Source organism: Pleurodeles waltl, chromosome 1_1 (assembly GCF_031143425.1).
Source record: "Pleurodeles waltl isolate 20211129_DDA chromosome 1_1, aPleWal1.hap1.20221129, whole genome shotgun sequence".
NCBI lineage: Eukaryota > Metazoa > Chordata > Amphibia > Caudata > Salamandridae > Pleurodeles > Pleurodeles waltl.
In genome coordinates, this window is record NC_090436.1 from 250,228,384 (window position 1) to 250,248,152 (window position 19,769).

At 42.4% G+C, this 19,769-nt stretch overlaps 1 protein-coding gene across 2 annotated transcripts in view; it reads left to right on the forward strand.

Annotated features, from left to right (window-relative positions):
- Positions 1–19,769, forward strand: part of GHR (growth hormone receptor) — an 820,074-nt gene that overhangs the window by 163,527 nt on the left and 636,778 nt on the right. For both annotated transcript variants that reach the window (XM_069221472.1, XM_069221475.1), the window contains exon 3: positions 18,221–18,277. The gene's annotated coding sequence lies outside the window, so the exon portion shown is untranslated. The remainder of the gene's footprint in view (positions 1–18,220; positions 18,278–19,769) is intronic.

Sequence of the window (19,769 nt, forward strand, 5' to 3'; positions counted from 1 at the left end):
ATACAGCGCAGTATTCCACATCTGTGTCATGCTTCACACTGCTAGTCTTCAGGCACTGTAAAACCCACAGCACTCACTGTGGCAGGAACCGTACCCTTCACACTACTGTGTTTGTTGTATATGTTTATGCCTAAGGAGCCCAGCTTTTGGTCCCTTTTATTGTCATCTGCTATTTACTGCTTCATTTGAAAGTATAATGGTTCCATTACAATGCACAGCGCTCCACTGCCTTTTTGGACTAGGTCTAGGCTAACAAAACACCATATGGCATGCCCTACATTATAGACCTAGCACTTACTAGCTAAGAGCAGATCACCAGGAACTGGAGAAGTGCAAGATGCCTTAATAGCAGTGGATGGCTGAAAGAAGTTAAAAAATGGGCAGAAGCAGAAGGGTCCCTGTTCACCGAGTGGCTATAAGAGAAATGAGTAAAATTGACTTAGTATAAGCATACGATGCCATAGTAGCCGCCATGACAGACAAATAGTCTCCTCTCAGGGTGATGGCTGCATTGTTTACCATAGGATGGTACTAAATAGCTATCAATGAGCCAGCAAGTCAACACCGTCTCTTCCTCCTGCTTCAACACCCTCTGCATGCTTTGGAAGATCTACAAATGGATCCCCATCAGAACCAGGACGGTCACCCAAGCCCTCGTAAGCAGCAGACTGGACTACAGCAACGCCCTCTACACAGGAACCACAGCCAAGTTCTAGAAAAGACTGCATCGCATACAGAACGCCTCCGCATACCTCATCCTAGACATCCCCCGCCACAGCCACATCACAGCCCACCTGAAAGACCTGCACTGGCTCCCCGTCAACAAGAGAATCCCGTTCAAGCTTCTCATCCACGCTCACAAAGCACTTCACAACACCAGACCAGAATACCTCAAAGACTGCTCGCCTTCTCCACCTCGACCTTGCAGCTTCGCTCCGCTGTCTTTGCCCTCGCCACTGTTCACGCATCCGCAGAACGACCGCCGGTGGCAGATCGTTCTCCCAGCTCGCCGCCAAGATGTAGAATATTCTTCCTATCCACCTGTAACAGATACAGGACCTGCTAACCTTCAGGAGACACCTCAAGACATGGCTGTTTGAGCAGTAGCAGTAAACCCCCTCACCCACTCAGCACCTTGAGACCCTCACGGGTGAGTAGTGCACTATACAAGTGCTATGATTGATTGAAACTGAGACAGCATATGATCGTGGCAAGAGTCACCCCTTTCCCTTTCTCTCCCCCCTAACAGTTTTCCAATGTAGAGTACTGATAGACGTGCCAAGCTAAACACTTTGGCCACACAAAGAAATAAAGGTTATTAGAAGCAGAAACTGGTGCTACTGGCTGAATAGGCTGAAGACTAATGTTCTCGCCAAATAAGAATGTAATGTAATAACCCCAGTATTCTTTAATATTGTTAATGATCTGATCTTGAGTTCATCCTACACTTTAATTCTCTGTCTGGTGATCAGGCTCCCATTTCTGACATGAATGTAGAGTCCTTGATGCCCACTCTAATGTATCAGTTGGATCTTCTTGGTGCTGTGAGAGTACAGACAAGATGTGGGCACCTCACATCCTGACATCAGGTGTGAGACTGTCACCCACACCCTCCGCTCTGCTTCATTATTTGTTTATGCTTGATGTCTTAGTGGAGGGTGAGGTGAGCAGAAGGTGAAAAAGTCACTTACAGTAATGTTTCCCAAATTGTTTGCATTTGATGTTGAAGTATTTAGAAGCATAATCAGAATTGTGCTGTTCCTTTCTTGCCAAGAAAGACTGGGTAGGGGAGATGCACCTGACACCGTGTAAAAGGGTATCAGTTTACTGTTGAACAAGAACATAATGCACCATCTAAATGTAGCATACCTAGAGGCAATCTCATGTAGTACAGTGCATAAAAATAGTAAATAAGTGAAACATAAAATCTAGTAAATAAATGCATTGATAAAGTAGTAGGGTATGGCCGCACCTCGGATGTGTCCATAAAATTGACCTTTTGTCCTGAATTTTTATCCTGAATTTTGAGCATACTAATTTAATTTTTAGCCTCCATTTTCAAATTCCTGAACACTTACAGTACGTTTTAAAAATTAAAAATTTCAATTGTACATTTAGCCACTTTATTTATGTACACTTAATTAATCTGTTAATATTCATTAATTTTCAAAGCAGTCGCGGATTCCCTGAGGAGTCTTTGCGGACCACCAGGGCTCCTCGGACCACAGGTTGGGAACCACTAAGCTGCAACATTTGGCTGTACCACCACAGGTTGACTATAACACCACAAAGTCACTTGAGGTGTGCAACAGGATCCATCCTGCACAAGAGGTGCATCAGCATCAAACCTGTGTCAGGCCAATGACAACTTACATAACTTAGACTGAGAATCTGAAGATCTTATCTTCCACTACAAACTACGGCACAACCACTATCTCATGGGTTAGAGTGGAAGGTTGCAAGAACCGCCTTTACAGAATAGCTCTATAACTATACCACCATTGATCATTATTGTAAGTACAGATATACTTTTTCAGTGCCATAGTATCATTTTGGGTAGGATAATCCATGATTGAGATCATATCACATGTAAAAGAAAACCTGTGCATATCTTTATTTCATCAATTCAGCAGTATGCTTCTGTTTGGAAAGATTACTCATCGTTTTTAGCCTGGTGGAGTTCTATTTGCTTCAATCATAAATTAAATGACACAAGTTTACAGATCTTGCTGTATAAATATGATGGAATATTTTGTAGAATATTTATGTAAATGTAATCGATTAACACCCTCTAATTCTGTTTGTGCACTGGAGGTTTGTAAGCCTCTTTAAGTTTAAAATGACAGTTTTACTATTTATTCTACATTTTTTGTAATTGCTCTACATTTGAGATGTACAGCTCAATTTGATAAACAACATTTTCACTAACTCTTTTTCTGTTGAAAAGAAAATGAGTATGGTGGACACAGCAATTACGTGCAAATGTGTTCTTTTACTGCAATTAAAACAAATACCTTGTTTAAAAACGTCTCTTATTGCTTCTAAAAGCTGTGCATAACCAGAGATGATTGTCTTCTAAGGTCACTGCTACAGAATTTCAAAACAAGTCAACTGAGCGCCCATTTAAATAGGTTTAATGGAAAAGGGAACCATGACACTGAATGCCTTTCTTTTCTTCAATCGTACTGAATATGTATTTCCATCCTCTTAATGCTCTGTGTTATCAGGAATGCTATGTTAGGTACTCATAAGTGCCTTAGTGATTGGCCTTGAAATGTCCAACACATTTTTAGTAAAATTGCTAAGAGGCACAGTGCTTCCTGTTCGTCCTGAGTGTATCTGAATATTCCCATTTTTAATATGTTTATGAACACGTCAAGCACTACACGAGTACTACTAGGGCAGTATTACTTCACGTACTTATAGACGCCCTTGTGATGTTGCCGTATAGACTGTAATTCGTCAGTCACGCAGTGGAATGGAACGGCAGGTTTATTCGATGAGCTGTAATTCTGTACACACCGTGAAACTATCTGGCCCTCATTGCATTGGCCTGTAAAACCCATTCCAATGCAAACTGGAGTTTGTGCCTGAATAGGGGATCGAGTCTACCATTAATAATAACACATTTACAATCTCCTCTGAACACATTTCACTGGGGAAAAACTTTGTAAAATGTGTGCAACGAAAAAAGGTCCGACAGAGGCATAACGTGATGGTCTTGTGTACATAACTCCAATACCATAAGCCATGCCTCAGTCTAACCTGCGAAACTCAGTTGAGTAATGCCCACCTAGTGAATACCGCGCCCCGTGGATTTAGTGCTATCGGAACGGTGTTACCATCTAAAATAAATGGATTCTCTGAATGAGGCGCCTTGCGTGTGATTTTTTTCTTCTTTGTATGTCTATTAAGTCAGGGGACATCCAAGTGTGAACGTAGTTCAGTGACACCCTTAGGGGTGCGCTGCACTTAGGTAAAAACGAGGAAGATCATGGTTTGCCAGCTATTCAGCGGAACTAAAGGTGGCTTTGTGGAAGTACAAAAAAAATCACCAGAAGCACCAAAGCAGAGGCTTTTGAAAAATAAATGCTAGAAGCCCCTAACACGATAAAGAAAATCCTTTCCTTTGCATACAGTGTCCAAATGACTTTGCACTTTGCAGAGGGCCGCTCCCACACAACTACTGTACGATAATCTGGCACTCTTCTTTGAGAATACAATTAAAATAAAGTCATATCGACTATTACTTCACAAACTAATTTACTCCCCCCGTAATAATTTACTGCCATCCCCAATCGCCCCCCTCCCCCCCCGAAGATGGCTTTATTGGCTCGATCTCAAATACCTCCCAACCCTATGTTCCCTTGGTCAGATGTCAGAAGCTGACATCCTTAAAATAGCAAATTCCATCTCTTCTGGTTCCCCACGTGATCCGTTACCACCCAGGCTCTGGAGATCGCAGTCAGATTACCTTGGCCTTCTTTAGTAGCTATTTGTATTTGTAATCACTGTCTGGAGGCGCACATGTACCTTCGCAATGGAAAAACGCTTTGGTGCGTCCTCATTTAAAGAAAAACAGAAAGCTCGTCCAGATCCTTCCATCCTTAACAAGTATAGACCGATTTCTTTTTTGTCTTTTCCCTCTAAGATATGTCAACAAGAGACGTTCTGAATACTTGGGAGAACATTCCCTATTGAATGAGGCCCTTTGTGGCTTTCATCCCTCACACAGGACCGAAACAGCCCTGGTCACGGGATAGGATGATCTCGAATGGGGTGGACAATGATCATCAGGTAGCCTTCTTGCATTCACTGAGTTGGATTCAGCACAGTTAACCGGGGCTTTTTAATTTCTGGGTGAGCTGAGCTGGGGGTAGAGGAAGAGCTGTGAAATGGTGCAAGTCCTACTTGAGGAAAGAGTGCAAGCAGTTCATCTCCGCGCCCCCTCTTTTGCTCCTCTTTCAAGTCATTCAGCCAGGGCGTCCCCAGGGTTCCTCCCTGAGTGCGACACTATTTAATGTTTACTTTTCTGTAATGTGAACATTACGTGAATTCCTATTTTTGCTACCTAATCCCTCTCACCTCTTTGTAGTACAGAGCGGCATCTTGAGTAGACTAGACTTTGGTAATGTGCTGTTCATGGGTTCCTGGTTATCTCATCAAAACAACGTTATACAGTCATCTGCAGCAGTTAGCTCTTCTGTTTCCGCATTACTCCTTAACCTCATCCACCTTGGATGGTCAGCACTGGCTCCCTGTGCCTAAGAGAATTCAGTTTAAGGTGCTCTGTATTGCGCACAGAGCTTTCCGCCAAGTCAGACCCCATCCTCTTCAGAATAAACTGCAGTGCTAAATTCCTCAAAGAACCCTGCGTTCTGCTAACACCAGCCTCTTAAAGGTTCTTAAGTTTAAGGTTTGTATAGGCAGCTGTGCCTGCACGGTGCAGGGTTCCCCTCAGTGGAGCAGTCTGCCAGCCCTCCTTCCTGCAGTAGTAATTTTATGCTTTTAGGAAAGCACTCAAAACATGGCCCAACATAGTTTAGCTATCTCTCCTCCGTATTCTTTATTCACTTAGGAAATCTAGCGCCAGGAGGCCTTCCTAGCTAATAGTTCAGGCTGTAAAATATAAATAAATAAACGTGGAGAGAGTACTTCTTATATTGCCAGTGAACGTAATATGGATTTCATAATGTGATGCAATGTGAGATACTGCATTGGAGGCTGATCCTGCTGCTGCTTAGCTCTCTTAATAGTTTGGTTTTTTAAAACTTATTATTACTATTCATGAAATGTAATCCACCTGAGAGACTACATTGACAAAATATAGGACTGCTTGTCTTAAACCCTCTTTTTCTAGTACTCAGTATTGGGGTGATAGTAGAAGAGCAGGGAAAAGTGCTCTGACTATGACAGGCGTATAGAAGGTGAAAGGGAGAGAAGCTGAAGAGCAAGGCAGAGTGCATAGCGACTCGTAAGAAAGAGTTTACTTGGAATCATCAGAAAGTGGAAGGAGGCCCAAGTTGGACAAAAGAATGGTAGTTTCCTGTGGTATCCAGGCAGATGGGAAAGCAGATGAGACAGCGAGACAGTGAAAACTAGGGATATCAGGTCAGAGGGACACAGATTGAGAAGGGATAGGTTTATGGAGATTAGGAGGATGAGGTAAATAGAGGGATATGGTATTGGAGCGAAAGTACCGTAGAGAAAGAGGATTAGTAGGAGTTTGGTGGGTGAATAGAGAAAGAAGGGATGTGAGTTTAACGAGTGTAGAAGCTATGACAGAAAAGCAACAAGACATCTTGGTGAAAAAATGAGAAATGGCAGACAGACGAAACAAAGATTGGAATGAGTGTGTGGGGAAGAGACTGCAGAGTAACATATGATGTGAAGAAGAAGGAAGACCATGAGGAGAAGAAGAACATAAAAGAAAAAGGGATATAGCCCAAAATGGCAAAATGTGAGTGATATGTCAATTTATGAAATTTGGTTAGTGGTTGACAGGGATGACATCCTACTCAACAGCAACTTGTCAGGGTGAAGTCACACATAAAAACCAAGTTACCCTGTACTAAACTCTCTAGTAGCTTGACATAGAGCAGTTAGGCTTAACTTAGAGGCAATATGTAAAGTATTTATGCAGCACCTCAAACAGTGATAAACTGACAACACAACAAAAGAAAAATCCTATACCAATTTAGACAACATAAAGCAAGCTATAATAAATAAATCAAGATAAAAACTACAAAAATCCAATCAGTAGAACCTGAGATATGCAAGTTTCGAGATTTCAGTGAAAATAGCACCAGAGAGCTAAAAGCGCCAGCTATGGTTATCTGGTTGTGCCAGACAAGGACAAACTCTGAAGTTCAGGCTGACTGCGATGGAGTGCAAGACAGCTACAGGGACCCACATAGGCCCGCTGAACACAGTACCTTAATCCTGGTTGCAAAGAGATGCAGAGTACGGTGTTGAGGATGCCTCTCCCAACAGAGGTGATTGAAGGTCCAGGTGAGGAGATGCATTTCGCAGCAGTGGTTCCAGGGAGCTGCGAAGTGTGAAGTGGTGTCCTTGCATGGAGGTGCATCATGCAGTGGCAGTTCTGATGGGCTGCGCTGGGCAAGGCAATCTAACTGTGTGGAGATCAGTCAGCGCCGATGGGCTATGCGAAGTCCTTTGAGTTGGGGCAGTCCATGCAGCAGTCGGTTAAAAGGATAATGCATCTAGCAGCAAAGGTGATGCGCTGGTTCTGCTGGAGATGTGCCACTGAGGAGATGCATTGGTTCTATTGGATCCACTGATGGGTGTGAAGAGCACCTCCAGGCCCACGTTCAAGGGTCCAGCACTGGGGTGGCATCACTTGGGAGGGCAGGACTCACAGATTGCAGAGTCCAGCTGCTGGGTTTAAGGTTGTTGGAAGCCTATTCTGTCCCTTAGGCTTCTGTGCAGGAGGCCAGCCAACTAGTCTTTGAAGTCACAGGGTGCCAACCAGTTAGGCGTTGAGTCACTCTAGGACCCTAGGTTTAGAGATGCAGGTCCAGTCCTTCTCACCTGAGCAAGAGGACAGCAGAGTAGCTGGTCAACACAGCAGTGCAGCAGTCTTTCAGGGCAGCAGTCCTGCAGAGTGGCAATCCTTTCAGCAGCCTAGCAGTGCTTCTTCCAGGCAGGGTCCTCAGGTCCATAAGTGTACTAAAGATTTGATCTAAGGGGCGACTATTTATAGTAGAGGACCCTTCTTGAGGTTTGCACCCCGAGGTGTCAGGCATTCTCTTTCTATCCGTCCTGGCCCCAGCTGGACAGGGGGATGGGGGTGGTTACAAAGACGTGTGACAAACCCTTTGTGACAGTGCTCATGCAGAGCCTTTGTGATGTGCAAGTGTGGTTGGTGATGGCTCCTCCCTCTCAATGATTCAGTCGCCCATCCTGCCAGCATCTATCTTCCCTTTGTCTCACTGTGTGAGAGCAGTACACAAAGACCATTTGCCAGCTACACCTTGTCATTTGACCTAGGATTAGGCTGCAGGCACCAAATGGTTAGGACAAGAAAATTCCAACTTCCTGGAAGTGGCATTTCCAGAATTGTGACTAAAAGTATGATTCTACCATTAAACCAGGATTTTAACTACAATTCTTTAGATCCCCAAACTTGACCTGTTTACCTGCAGCCAATTGGAAGTTACAGCTTATTAAATGTAATAAGGTAACCCCAATGTTATCCTATGACAGAGGCTGGCCTTGCAGTACTGATAAACACATTTAAGACTTTTTCACCACCAGAACATGTAAAACTGAAAAGCACATGTTATGCTTTACAAATGCACTCCACCCTGCCGTATCATTATACTTGTTCATATTGCCAAGGCTATGGTTTCTCATGACTTCTTAGTACCCAGTGTTGTCACTTCCAATATTGCCATAGTGGTGCCCTATTATTATGGTGATATCTTGCTCAAGGCATTTCTCCAGGGCAGACAAGAGACATGTTTAAAAAGGCTACTTAAGTGGATGGCACAATAAATGCTGCAGACCCACTAGTACCATTTAATTTAAAGGCCCTGAGTAAATGAAGTACCACCTTTCTATGGGCTTACAAGTAATTTAAATGTGCCATTTGGGTGTGAGCCAATTTTACAATGTTTATAGGTGAGAGCACAAGCACTGTGCACTGATTAGCAGTGTTAAAGTGCACACAGTCCTAAAAGCCAACAAAAAGAAACAGGTCAGAAAACAGTGATGGCAAAAAGTTTGGGGATGATCCTGCAGAAAGAGACAAGTTCAACAGTCACAAACAAGATAAAGGAGAGACACAGAGGATGAAAGAAACACTGGCAGTGAGAAAAACCTTGAAATTAACTATCCCACACAATATTGCTTCAAGCTTCCTGGTCTTTGTGTATGACTATTACTATGTTAAAATGAATAATTTAATAAATAAAACAATAATCCTTCTTATCCTGACTCTTCACCCATCATACACACTTTGGGCCTAATTATGGGTTTGGCGGATGAGAACACCATCCGCCAAACTCCCGACAAGGTGGCTGCCGCCATAGTGGCGACCAATCTGCCGGACTTCTTACGAGTTTCCGTCTAGCAACAGGCGGAAACGGAGGTTCATCAACCTAGCGGAAAACTGGCGACAGCATTGACTCCGCCTTGAAATCGAGCCGGCTGCAATGCTCTCGCCTGTAGGGTGCACCAGCACCTTTGCATTGTTCACTGTCTGCACAGCAGACATTGAACATTGCGTTGGTGCTGGGCAAGGGAAGCTCTGCACTGCCCATCCACTTGGCCCCCGTGGCCCCTGCACCTGTTCTCCGCCATCCTTTTCATGGTGGTAAAATTGGCATGAAAAGGCTAGTGGGGAACAAGGTCATAGTCAGCAGGGTGGTGCTCCACCTGCCATCAACCATTGGGATCACCGATCCCGGTGGAGACGGCGGAACCCTGACCTCCAGGGTCTTAATGTGACGGTCAGACCACCACAGCACCGGCGGTCAAGACCACCAGCCTTGTAATGAGGCCCCTTTGTCTCTCCCTATCATCCTGTCTGTTCTTACTTATAACCAGGGTTGGAGAGTAAGGGTAATGGCATATAGTAACTGGAGCTCAGTTTCTCATAGCCTTGAGTAATACCATGGCCAACTCAGCAATTCATCATTACAAGGTGGACTAAATGAGCTGCAAGTTGGTCAAGTAGGGTCAGGTGTTGTAAGGCGGCTTAGTAGCAGGTTGATTTGATTAATTACTACCCAAGCGATTTAGTCCTAGAATTGGGAAATGCATGTCTTTCTGATGAAGATGGAGGTGCCTTAGCACAGCTAGAAAAAGGAAGCGGAATGAAAAATCAAAGAAACCTAGCGTCTAGCTCAATATGATTTTAGAGTGCTATGCAGAGTACAGCAAAGAAATGATAAGAGTAGGTTGCTTTTGACAGGCATTTGCAGATCTTTTCAAAGTTAGAGTGTTCTAATGTCAGGTCCATCTCTAGCATAGCTGCGTGTCTGGGCACAATAATATAAGTCTCATTGAAGGTTAGGTTTTTGGGTCCCTGCCTACTATTTGTTTGGTGATTCTTTCACAGTGTCAACTATGTGATTCACTCTAAAGCTAAAATGATAACAACTATATGAAAACCTGCAGTTAGCTGGCGTCCTGGTGCAGGCGCTGCTTGCAGGAGAGAAAAGGGGCGATGTGGCGCATGGCAGGGAGGGTGGGACCAAACAAACCCCCAAAAGTAAAACTTGCCTCTTGCCCGCGCCACACTGCTCCATCTGCTCTGCTCTCCTCCGTCACTGCAGGCACAGGCTCCCAGCCTGCTCTGCAGCCAATCCTGACACTGCTCAAAGTAGTGTCAGGATTTTCTGGGAGCGCCCAGCCAGGGTGCTCCCAGGCAGACTGGGAGTCTCTGCCTGGTCTCTCCAACTCAGCAATGCAGTGCGCACTTACGAGGGTGCTGGGGAGGGGGACACTTGCACTGCCCATGCCATGGGCAGTGCATGGCCCTCCCTGTGGCCCCTTGCACCTGTTCTCTGCCAGCCTTTACATGGAGGTGAAACCACCATGAAAAGGCTGGCAGAGAACCAGGTTGTAATTAGCAAGGCGGCACTGAGGTCAGCACTGCCCTTGCTGATTGCAGTCTGCACCCACCTTGAGCCCGTCCGGATCTCCGATCCCGGCGGAGATGGCAGTAGGGTTTGCATGGCTGACCGCCAGCCTTATAATGTGGAGGTCAGACCGCCACAACCAAAGCGGTCTAACAGCTACCACAAGTGTGGCGGTCCGAGAACCGCAACACTCAAAATCAGGCCCTCTGTTCCTTCAGATAAGTAATATTGTTTTAAATAATATTGGTGTTGTTAATTTTGTTTTCAGTAATATAAAATGTTTTTTTAATTGTTTGAATGTTTTAGTTGATATATTAATTCTATGTGCTATTATTATTTATATAAAAGTTATTTTTTTTTAAATACAGATGGTAATTTATTTATTAATTTAGTTGGAATATATATTTTTTAATAGTAATTTATAGTGTCATAGCAGGTTGTTGGGCTTGTATGGGAATAGGGTGGGAAGTTAAGTTATTAATAATTATGAATTCCTTAATAGATATTATTTAATTATGTGATTGACATTTATTATGTTAATGATGTAATATTGATTTATTTTCAGTATATGTTATTTGTAGGCATAGAGTGGGAAGTTAAGTAATAATTATTAATTGTTAAGCATTTGAATGATTTAAATTATGTATTTTATGAAATACTTATATTTTAGTTGCAGGCTGCTAGGTCTGTAGGGTCTAGGCTGGGAAATTATTTAAGTAATGTGTTAAGAACTTTTTATCAATGTAATTAATTTTTAAATATGTTAAATATGGCATACTGATTTATTTTACTGATATTTTAGTTGTGGGACGCTAAATTTGCGTGGGTATAGGGTGGGAAGTTCATAAAAATTACAAATTATTATTTGTGAATTGGTTATTTGATTGTATTTTAAATATTTCAACTATGGAATACTAATAATATAGTTGTGGGCTGCTAGGTTTGTAGGGGTCTAGGCTGGGAAGCTAATTAAGTCATTAATACTTAATTAGCAATTGATAGTTAATTGATTTTAAATGTGTAAATTATGGAATACTTATTTTGTAAGTTATATTTTAGGTGCAGGTTGCTAGGCTTTTAGGGGTATAGAGTGGGAAGCTAATTTGGTAATAATTGAATAATTAATTGATTATTTTATTCAATATTAATTATTTAAATTGATAATTTTTTATTTTTTTATTACATATATGTATTTGTGTTAATTAATAATTACCATATTTGGAGTTTAATGTTTTTCCTACTTTCACAGTGTTATGAATGTGTTTGAAGTGAAGTACTCTTCCTACTCTTGTGTAGACTGCAGCAGGAATAGCAAAATTAGCCTCTTTTCAGTTCAGCACTTTCTCTACCTTTGCGCTATTTGGAGTTGGAATAGTAAATCTCACCCCTCCACAGTCCAACACTTCCTCTACTGTCTCACAGAGTGGAGTGGGAATAGTAAATTTTGCCCCACCCAAATCAGGCACCTTCCCTACTGTTGCACCATTTAAGAGGGCATAGTAAATTGTACCCCTGTGAAATATAACACTTTCCCTACTGTTGCAAGGAAACTGGAGTGAGAAAAGTAAATTGTATTCCTCCAAAGTCCAACACTTACCTTAGTGGTGTGCTGTTTGGAGTGGGAGTAGTAAATGTCATCCCTCCAAAATCCAGCACTTTCCCTACTGTTGCACAGACTGGAGTGGGAATAGTAAATTTTACTCCTCCAAACTTATACTCCAATAGCTTTCATAAAGTTGTTTAAATTAAAGTTTATCACCTTCTTTAATTTTTTTATATTTTACATTATGTGTTTTTAGTTTTGAATTTAGTTTAATGTTTGTAGCATTTTTTTATAAATGTGTCTTTTGGATTTTTCGGTTTTTAACCCCTTGGGTGCCCTGGACGTAACGGTTACGTCCTGGGCAGCACTGGCTGCCCAGGACGTAACCATTACGTCCAGCTACCGGCCCTCAGGGGAGGCGCTAACGCTCTCCCCTAGGACCTGGCACCCACCTCCCCTGGGCAGGGATGGAAGGGGAATCACTTCCCCTTCCACCCCCACCCCCTTTGAGCCCCCCCGGCGTCTGATGATGTCAGCGCGCAATCGTGCGCTGACCTCATCAGAGGCAGCCCCCTCCAGCGCGGGTCGGAAGAGAAATGCTCTAGCATTTTTCCTCCCATCACGTGGAGGGGGCGAGAGAGGCATGAAAGGAAAGGAAAGGCCTTTCATTTCATGTCTCTCTCTCCATTTCTGCTGCCGGATCGCGATGTGATCGGGCAGCAGAAATGCCCACTAGACACCAGGGAGTTTGTTATTTTTTATATTTACACATAAGGGGAGCAGCCCCTTGGTAAAGGGCCACTCCCCGGGGGGCAAATAATTTTTAGGCCTTTTCTGCCCTCCCTGGGGGCAGATTGGCCTAATCTAATTAATTCTTAGGCAATGGTCGCTCCCTTGGGTGTGCAAATTTATTTTAGGCCATTTCTGCCCACCTTGGGGGCAGATCGGCCTATTTCTGTTAGGCCGATCTTCCCACGGAGCAGAAACCACTTAGACACCAAGGATTGGTGTGTGTTTTGTTTGGAGGGGCAGCCCCTTGGGCAAGGGTCGCTCCCCATGGGGACACATTACTGTTGGCCATATCTGCCCCCTTTGGGGGAAGATCGGCCTATTCTTTGAAAGCCCATCTGCCTCCAACGGGGGCAGAAAGCCTACCAGAGACCAGGAAAGATTTTTTTTTTTTAAAAAGGAGGGTGTGGGTATGGCCATACCCCCACCCCAAATAAATAGGGACAAGGTTGTTCTGCCCACCGGTGGATAGATGGGGCAATTACTCCCGAGCCACTCCCTGGGGGAGCAGAAAGCCTACTAGATGCCAGGGAATAAAATAAAAAAAATAGTGGGGTGGTGGCTACCAACCAGTATGGGCATGGCTATGCCCCCACCCCAACTGAATGGGGTAATAGTGATTCAGCTCTTCCCCGCACACTAAAACATCTTATCCCACGGCAAAGAGGACATTTGATTATTTTGGGTTTTGGTTTAACATTTGGGCCATGAGAGCTTGTCTAACGCTCAAAATCGTCCCACTTGGAATGGGGAGGGCTGTACCTATTGGACTTTGGGACGCTGTCATGTACAAATATCCACAAGACCTAGACACATCTGAAAACTAAACATCTGGGTGAGTCCAATGTAGTGTGCTTCACATGCACCTGCACCATTTTCTTACCCACAATGCTCTGCAAACCTCCTAATTTGCTGGAAATCACACATTTTTCCACACTTTTGTGATGGAACCTTCTGGAATCTGCAGGAATCCACAGAATTCCTACCACCCGGCATTGTCTCACCTATACAGATAAAAATTCTGCCCCACTTGTCAAATATTTTTTTTTAAACTCACTTTGGGACCCACTTTGGTTCCCCCTCAATTTCAACATGTTTTTGGCTCTTCCCTGTCACAGGCACTTTGCCCACCTACACAAATGAGGTATAATTTTTACTGGGAGACTGAGGGAAATGTTGGGTGATAGGAAATTTGTCCTGGTGCAGTGATCCCACACAGAAATGTGGGAAAAATGTGATTTTTTGTAGCTAAATTTGAGGTTTGCTGAGGATTTTTGGTAAGAAAACACTGGGGGAGCCACGCAAGTCACACCTCCTGAACTCCCTCAGGTGCCTAGTTTTCAGAAATGTTTGGGTTTGGTAGGTTTCCCTATATGGCCACTGAGCCCAAGACCTAAAACACAGGTTCCCCCCGCACAAACAGGTAGTTTTGTATTTGATAATTTTGATGTGTCCACATAGTGTTTTTGGGCATTTCCTTTCGTGGGCACTAAGCCTATCCACACAAGTGAGGTACCATTTTTATTGGGAGACTTGGGAGAATGCTAGGTGGAAGGAAATGTGTTGCTCCTTTCAGATTCCGGAACTTTCTGTCACCGAAATGTGAGGATAAATTGTGTTTTTGGCCAAATTCTGAGGTTTGCAAAGGATTCTGGGTAACAGAATCTGGTGATAGCCCCACAAGTCACCCCATCTTGGATTCCCCTAGGTGTCTAGTTATAGAAAATGCACAGGTTTGGTAGGTTTCCCTAGGTGCTGGCTGAGCTAGAGGCCAAAATCCACAGCTAAGCACTTTGCAAAAAACAGCTCTGTTTTCTTCAGGAAAATGTGATGTATCCATGTTGTGTTTTGGGGCATTTCCTGTGGCGGCCACTAGGCCTATATCGGGAGACATGGGGGAATGCTGGGTGGAAGGAAAGTGTGGCTCCTCTCAGATTCCAGAACTTTCTGTCACCAAAATGTGAGGAAAACGTGTTTTTTATCCAGATTTTGAGGTTTGCAAAGGATTCTGGGATTCCCTAAGTGCCAGCTGAGCTTTAGGCCAAAATCCACAGCTAGGCACTTGGCAAAAAAACACGTCCGATTTCAATGTAAAAATGTGATGTGTCCATGTTGCGTTTCCTGTTGCAGGCACTAGGCCTACCCACATAAGTGAGGTACCATTTTTATCGGAAGACTTGGGGGAACACAGAATAGAAGAACAAGTGTTATTGCCCCTTGTCTTTCTCTACATTTTTTCCTTCCAAATGTAAGACATTGTGTAAAAAAGACATCTTTTTAGGAAAAGCACTATAATTCACATGCTAATATGGGGACCCTGGAATTCAGAGATGTGCAAATAACCACTGCTTCTCAACACTTTATCTTGTGCACATTTTGGAAATACAGAGGGTTTCTTGATACCTATTTTCACTCTTTATATTTCAGCAAATGAATTGCTGTCTACCCAGTATAGAATGAAAACCCTTTTCAAGGTGCAGCTCATTTATTGACTCTGGGTACCTAGGGTTCTTGATGAACCCACAAGCTCTATGTATCCCCGCAACCAGAAGAGTCCAGCAGACGTAATGGTATATTGCTTTAAAAAATCTGACATCGCAGGAAAAAGTTACAGAGTAAAACGTAGAGAGAAATGGCTGTTTTTTTACCTCAATTTAAATATGTTTTTATTTTAGCTGTATTTTCTGTAGGAAAGCCTTGTAGGATCTACACAAATGACCCCTAGGTGATTTCAGAAATCTGTCTACTTTTCAGAAATGTTTAGATTTCCGGGATCCAGCATTCGTTTCTCACCCATTTCTGTCACTAACTGGAAGGAGGCTAAAAGCACCAAAAATAGTAAAAATGGGCTATGTCCCAGTAAAATGCCAAAATTGTGTTGAAAAATGTGTTTTTCTGATTTAAGTCTGCCTGTTCCTGGAAGCTGGGAAGATGATGATTTTAGCACCGCAAACCCTTTGTTGATGCCATTTTCAGGGGAAAAAACACAAGCCTTGTTCTGCAGCTCTTTCTCCCCATTTTTTGTAAAAAATACGAAATGTTTGCTGTATTTTGGCTAATTTCTTGGTCTCCTTCAAGGGAGCCCACAAACTCTGGGTACCTCTAGAATCCCTAGGATGTTGGAAAAAAAGGACACAAATTTGGCGTGGGTAGGTTATGTGGACAAAATGTTAGAACTGCCCCAAATAGCCAAAAAAAGGCCTGGCACCTGAGGGGGGAAAAGCCTGGCAGGGTTTAATATGTTATTTATTGTTTACATTATTTAATATGTTCTTCATGGGCTAATATTTTTATGGTTTTATATATATATATATATATATATATATATATATATATATATATATTTATATATATTGTATCCAAAAAGTAATTTACTACACTCCAAAGTTCCTTTAGGCAGATTAATCAATAAGAATAGTAACCACCAATGCGTTTCAACTCCACTAGAGTCTTGCTCACGGTAAATTAGTTTTTTTTATTCCACCCTTAAATAGTGTGCTGTCATTATTACCGCCCCATTGCATTCTGGTTATGGTTGTTTGACATTGTACAAAAGCATATATGAAAGTGAAATTTAAAGAATAAAATAAAAAATATCACTCAAATTCAATCTAATTTTTTATAAACATAACAGGTATTTATATATAGTATTAAATATTGGTGGAATATAGTTCATTCACATTATATTAAAATTACATGGTGAAATATTTAACATTTACTACATTAAACTATATTCAAAAATGTATATTTTTGTCTGTTTTAGGACAATTTTCTTGTCAACAATAGTTTTTTTTCCGATATTTCTTTACTCACCTTTATAAATATAGGATCATGATATTGTGGTAAAAGATATTTTGGCATAGTGTAATCAGCAGGGCGGCGCTGAGTTCATCGCCGCCCTGGCTGATTGCAACCAGGACTGCCATCTGCCCGTCGGGATCTCTGATCTTGGCAGGGAAGGCGGTAGGTTGGTGGGTCTTCGGACCGCCAGTCTCGTAATAAGGCCCTCTATTTTTGTCAACAATATTGTTTGCGATGATATTGTCAGTGATCTGAAGGCCATTGTGAAGCACAGTCTGTGTGGACTTTTTAATGGTCTGCTGGTGAACTTGCGGATACAGGAAGACATTAGGGGCCTCATTTCGAGTTTGGCGGATGGGAAAGCCCATCTGCCAAACTCCAGACAGGGTGGGTGCCCCCTTCATGGTGACCCCCCCGCCGGGGTTAATAACAGTTTCTCGCTATGTTAGCGGATGGAAACCTCAGTTTCCACCAACCGGCCTAGCAGAAAACAGGCTACAGCATTGTCTTCAGCTCATAATTGAGCCAGCTGCCATGCTGTAGCCCACAGGGTGCACCAGCACCCTCGCAATGGTGACTGTCTGCAAAGCTTGTAATGAGACCCTAGATGTTCATATTCCCTTTCTCATACTCCTGCAGTCATAGTAACAACATACTTGAGGTGTACATGCTCTTGGAAGTATCTTCACTCACTCACTCGTAGATTGTGACCAACAATGCTGACCTCAGCTACGAATTAAGCACCGCGGATTTCCTATGTGGATTGTAATAAGTGCAGCAAGGCTTCTTTTTCCAAGTTATGCTCCTCATACAATGAGAGTTTTTGATGGGAGAGAAATCAGTCAATATTTATAGGAAGAGGCATGTATGATTTTAACACATTATTAGGCAGCGAGTTGAGGTTGAATTTTCACTTATTATTCACATTTCCTGAACAGTGTGTTTAATGTCATATTAACTAAAAATGTTAAATTGATTTGAACTGATATTTAAAGATTGCTCTTGTAATTTGCAGAATGAAAGTAATGTTATTTTACAAAGGGTTTCAAATAGATGCTTGTGTATTTGTGTGTGCGTTTGTGTCTAGCTAAACATTCTTAAGTATATATTTACTGCAAAGCTTCAGTGAATAAATTAATGATGCATTGAGTTTGCAAAGAAATATATCATGAGCCACAAAAGGCCACAGTTACAACGTCTAAAAAAAAATCCTCCTCAACCCGCTGTTCATCACTTTACAGATGACGGCAGAGATGACGCCATCTAAAACATAAGTGACGAAATTACCGATGACTCGATAATTAAGCGCTGCCTTACAAATTAGACGTTCACCAATGCACTGTCTCTTCACAGAAACCTTCATTTGCCATACATTTACTAAAGTGCATGCATGTTATCGACTTAATGAGTTACTAATAGCATTTTGCCAATTAAGGTCTGCAACGAGTTTTAAAATTATTTATGTATGCATTTCTATTAGGGTCTTGCATGTTTCCATGATGAAGAGACCGAGGGAGTCCCCTAAATGAAGATACAGGTACGTCTGTAAATATTTAAGGTTCAAATGTATGTAATTCACTTAAACTACAATGGAAGCAATTCAAGAAGGATTACTTGGCGGACGCACAAAAAGTCTGAGCTATATTTGAATGAGTAACACCCTAGAGGTGGCTAAAATCAGTGGGCTTCAGTCCGTGAATTTTATGACAGGATTTTAAGCTGACAAAAAAGGAATATAATATTTTTACTTAGGTCCACCTATATGGTTCTTCCTTTCTAATGGATTTGATGCGCCAGAGTTTATGCTTGGCGATGTGCCACTTGATGGTGTCTTGAGCCATTGGATAGCTTGCTTTGTTGTTTACTTTATGTGTCAAACATGTTGAGCATTAATATACTACAATAGATAATACAAAAATGCATACCAGAAGTTTATTGTAAAGAAAATTATACGTCTGTTTTATGGCAGTTGTTCTAAACTGTTATTACCGTGTATTTTCTCCACCTAACTGAAAAATACATGCTTTTCTTTCAATAGCATTTACACCTGTTGTGTGGCGGACCAAGGTGCATTAATGTGCGTCACAGAGCGTAGCGGGAATAGAGACACACACTCACAGGGTTTGCTGGGATTCTGACCTGTGACACGAATGCCACACATCCATTTATTATCTTGTCCCCCATATGTCAGGGAGCATGTCAAACTGTGTCCAAAACATGTGGACCCGACTGGCCATGAAAGGCTAGCACACCCCTCCCAAATGGCTCGGCCCAACATAACATTCCTCCTACACCTGCCATAAGAAAAATTAACATAACGTAATAAAAAACCACTTCACAAAACACAAACTGGAGCTTTTGTTACAGACTAGGTTACCACAAAGTCTTTCAGTGTGGTAGACGTCTGGGGTTTGGCCTTAAGTGATACGGGTGATAACATGCCTCTGGACACCTGCATTCTTGTTGGATAGTATAGAGCCTGTTAGAAATGGGGTTTCTGGTTGGCTAGGGTATGCATCTCAGCCAGGCAGAACTTACCCACTCTAGTCAGGGTAAGGGAGTTACACGTCCAAGATAACCCCTGCTCACCCCCTTGGTAGATTGGCACGAGCAGTCAGGCTTAACCCAGAGGCAATGTGTAAAGCGTCTGCACAACGCACACAACACATGTGACGCAATATCCCCACCACAAAGGAAACACAACACCAGATTATATGAAAATATACTGTATTGTACACAACGTAATTATTAGACCAACATCACATAACAGTAGTATCCTGCTACTTTAGCAGTTGTCAGAACGTTACACATTAGTTACTCTGCAAACTAGCAGTAGTCACAAATAACACACAGGTTACTCAATATTCTGCAACATAAGCAGTAGTCAGGAAACACGTTATTACACTAAAGCACTTGTCATAGGAATATCATGAAACGCCCATAGTTGGAACATTAGAAAACATATGGCAAGTTAGAAAAACATATTAGCATGTCATGCCCATAACAGGAACATTTGTATACACATATGT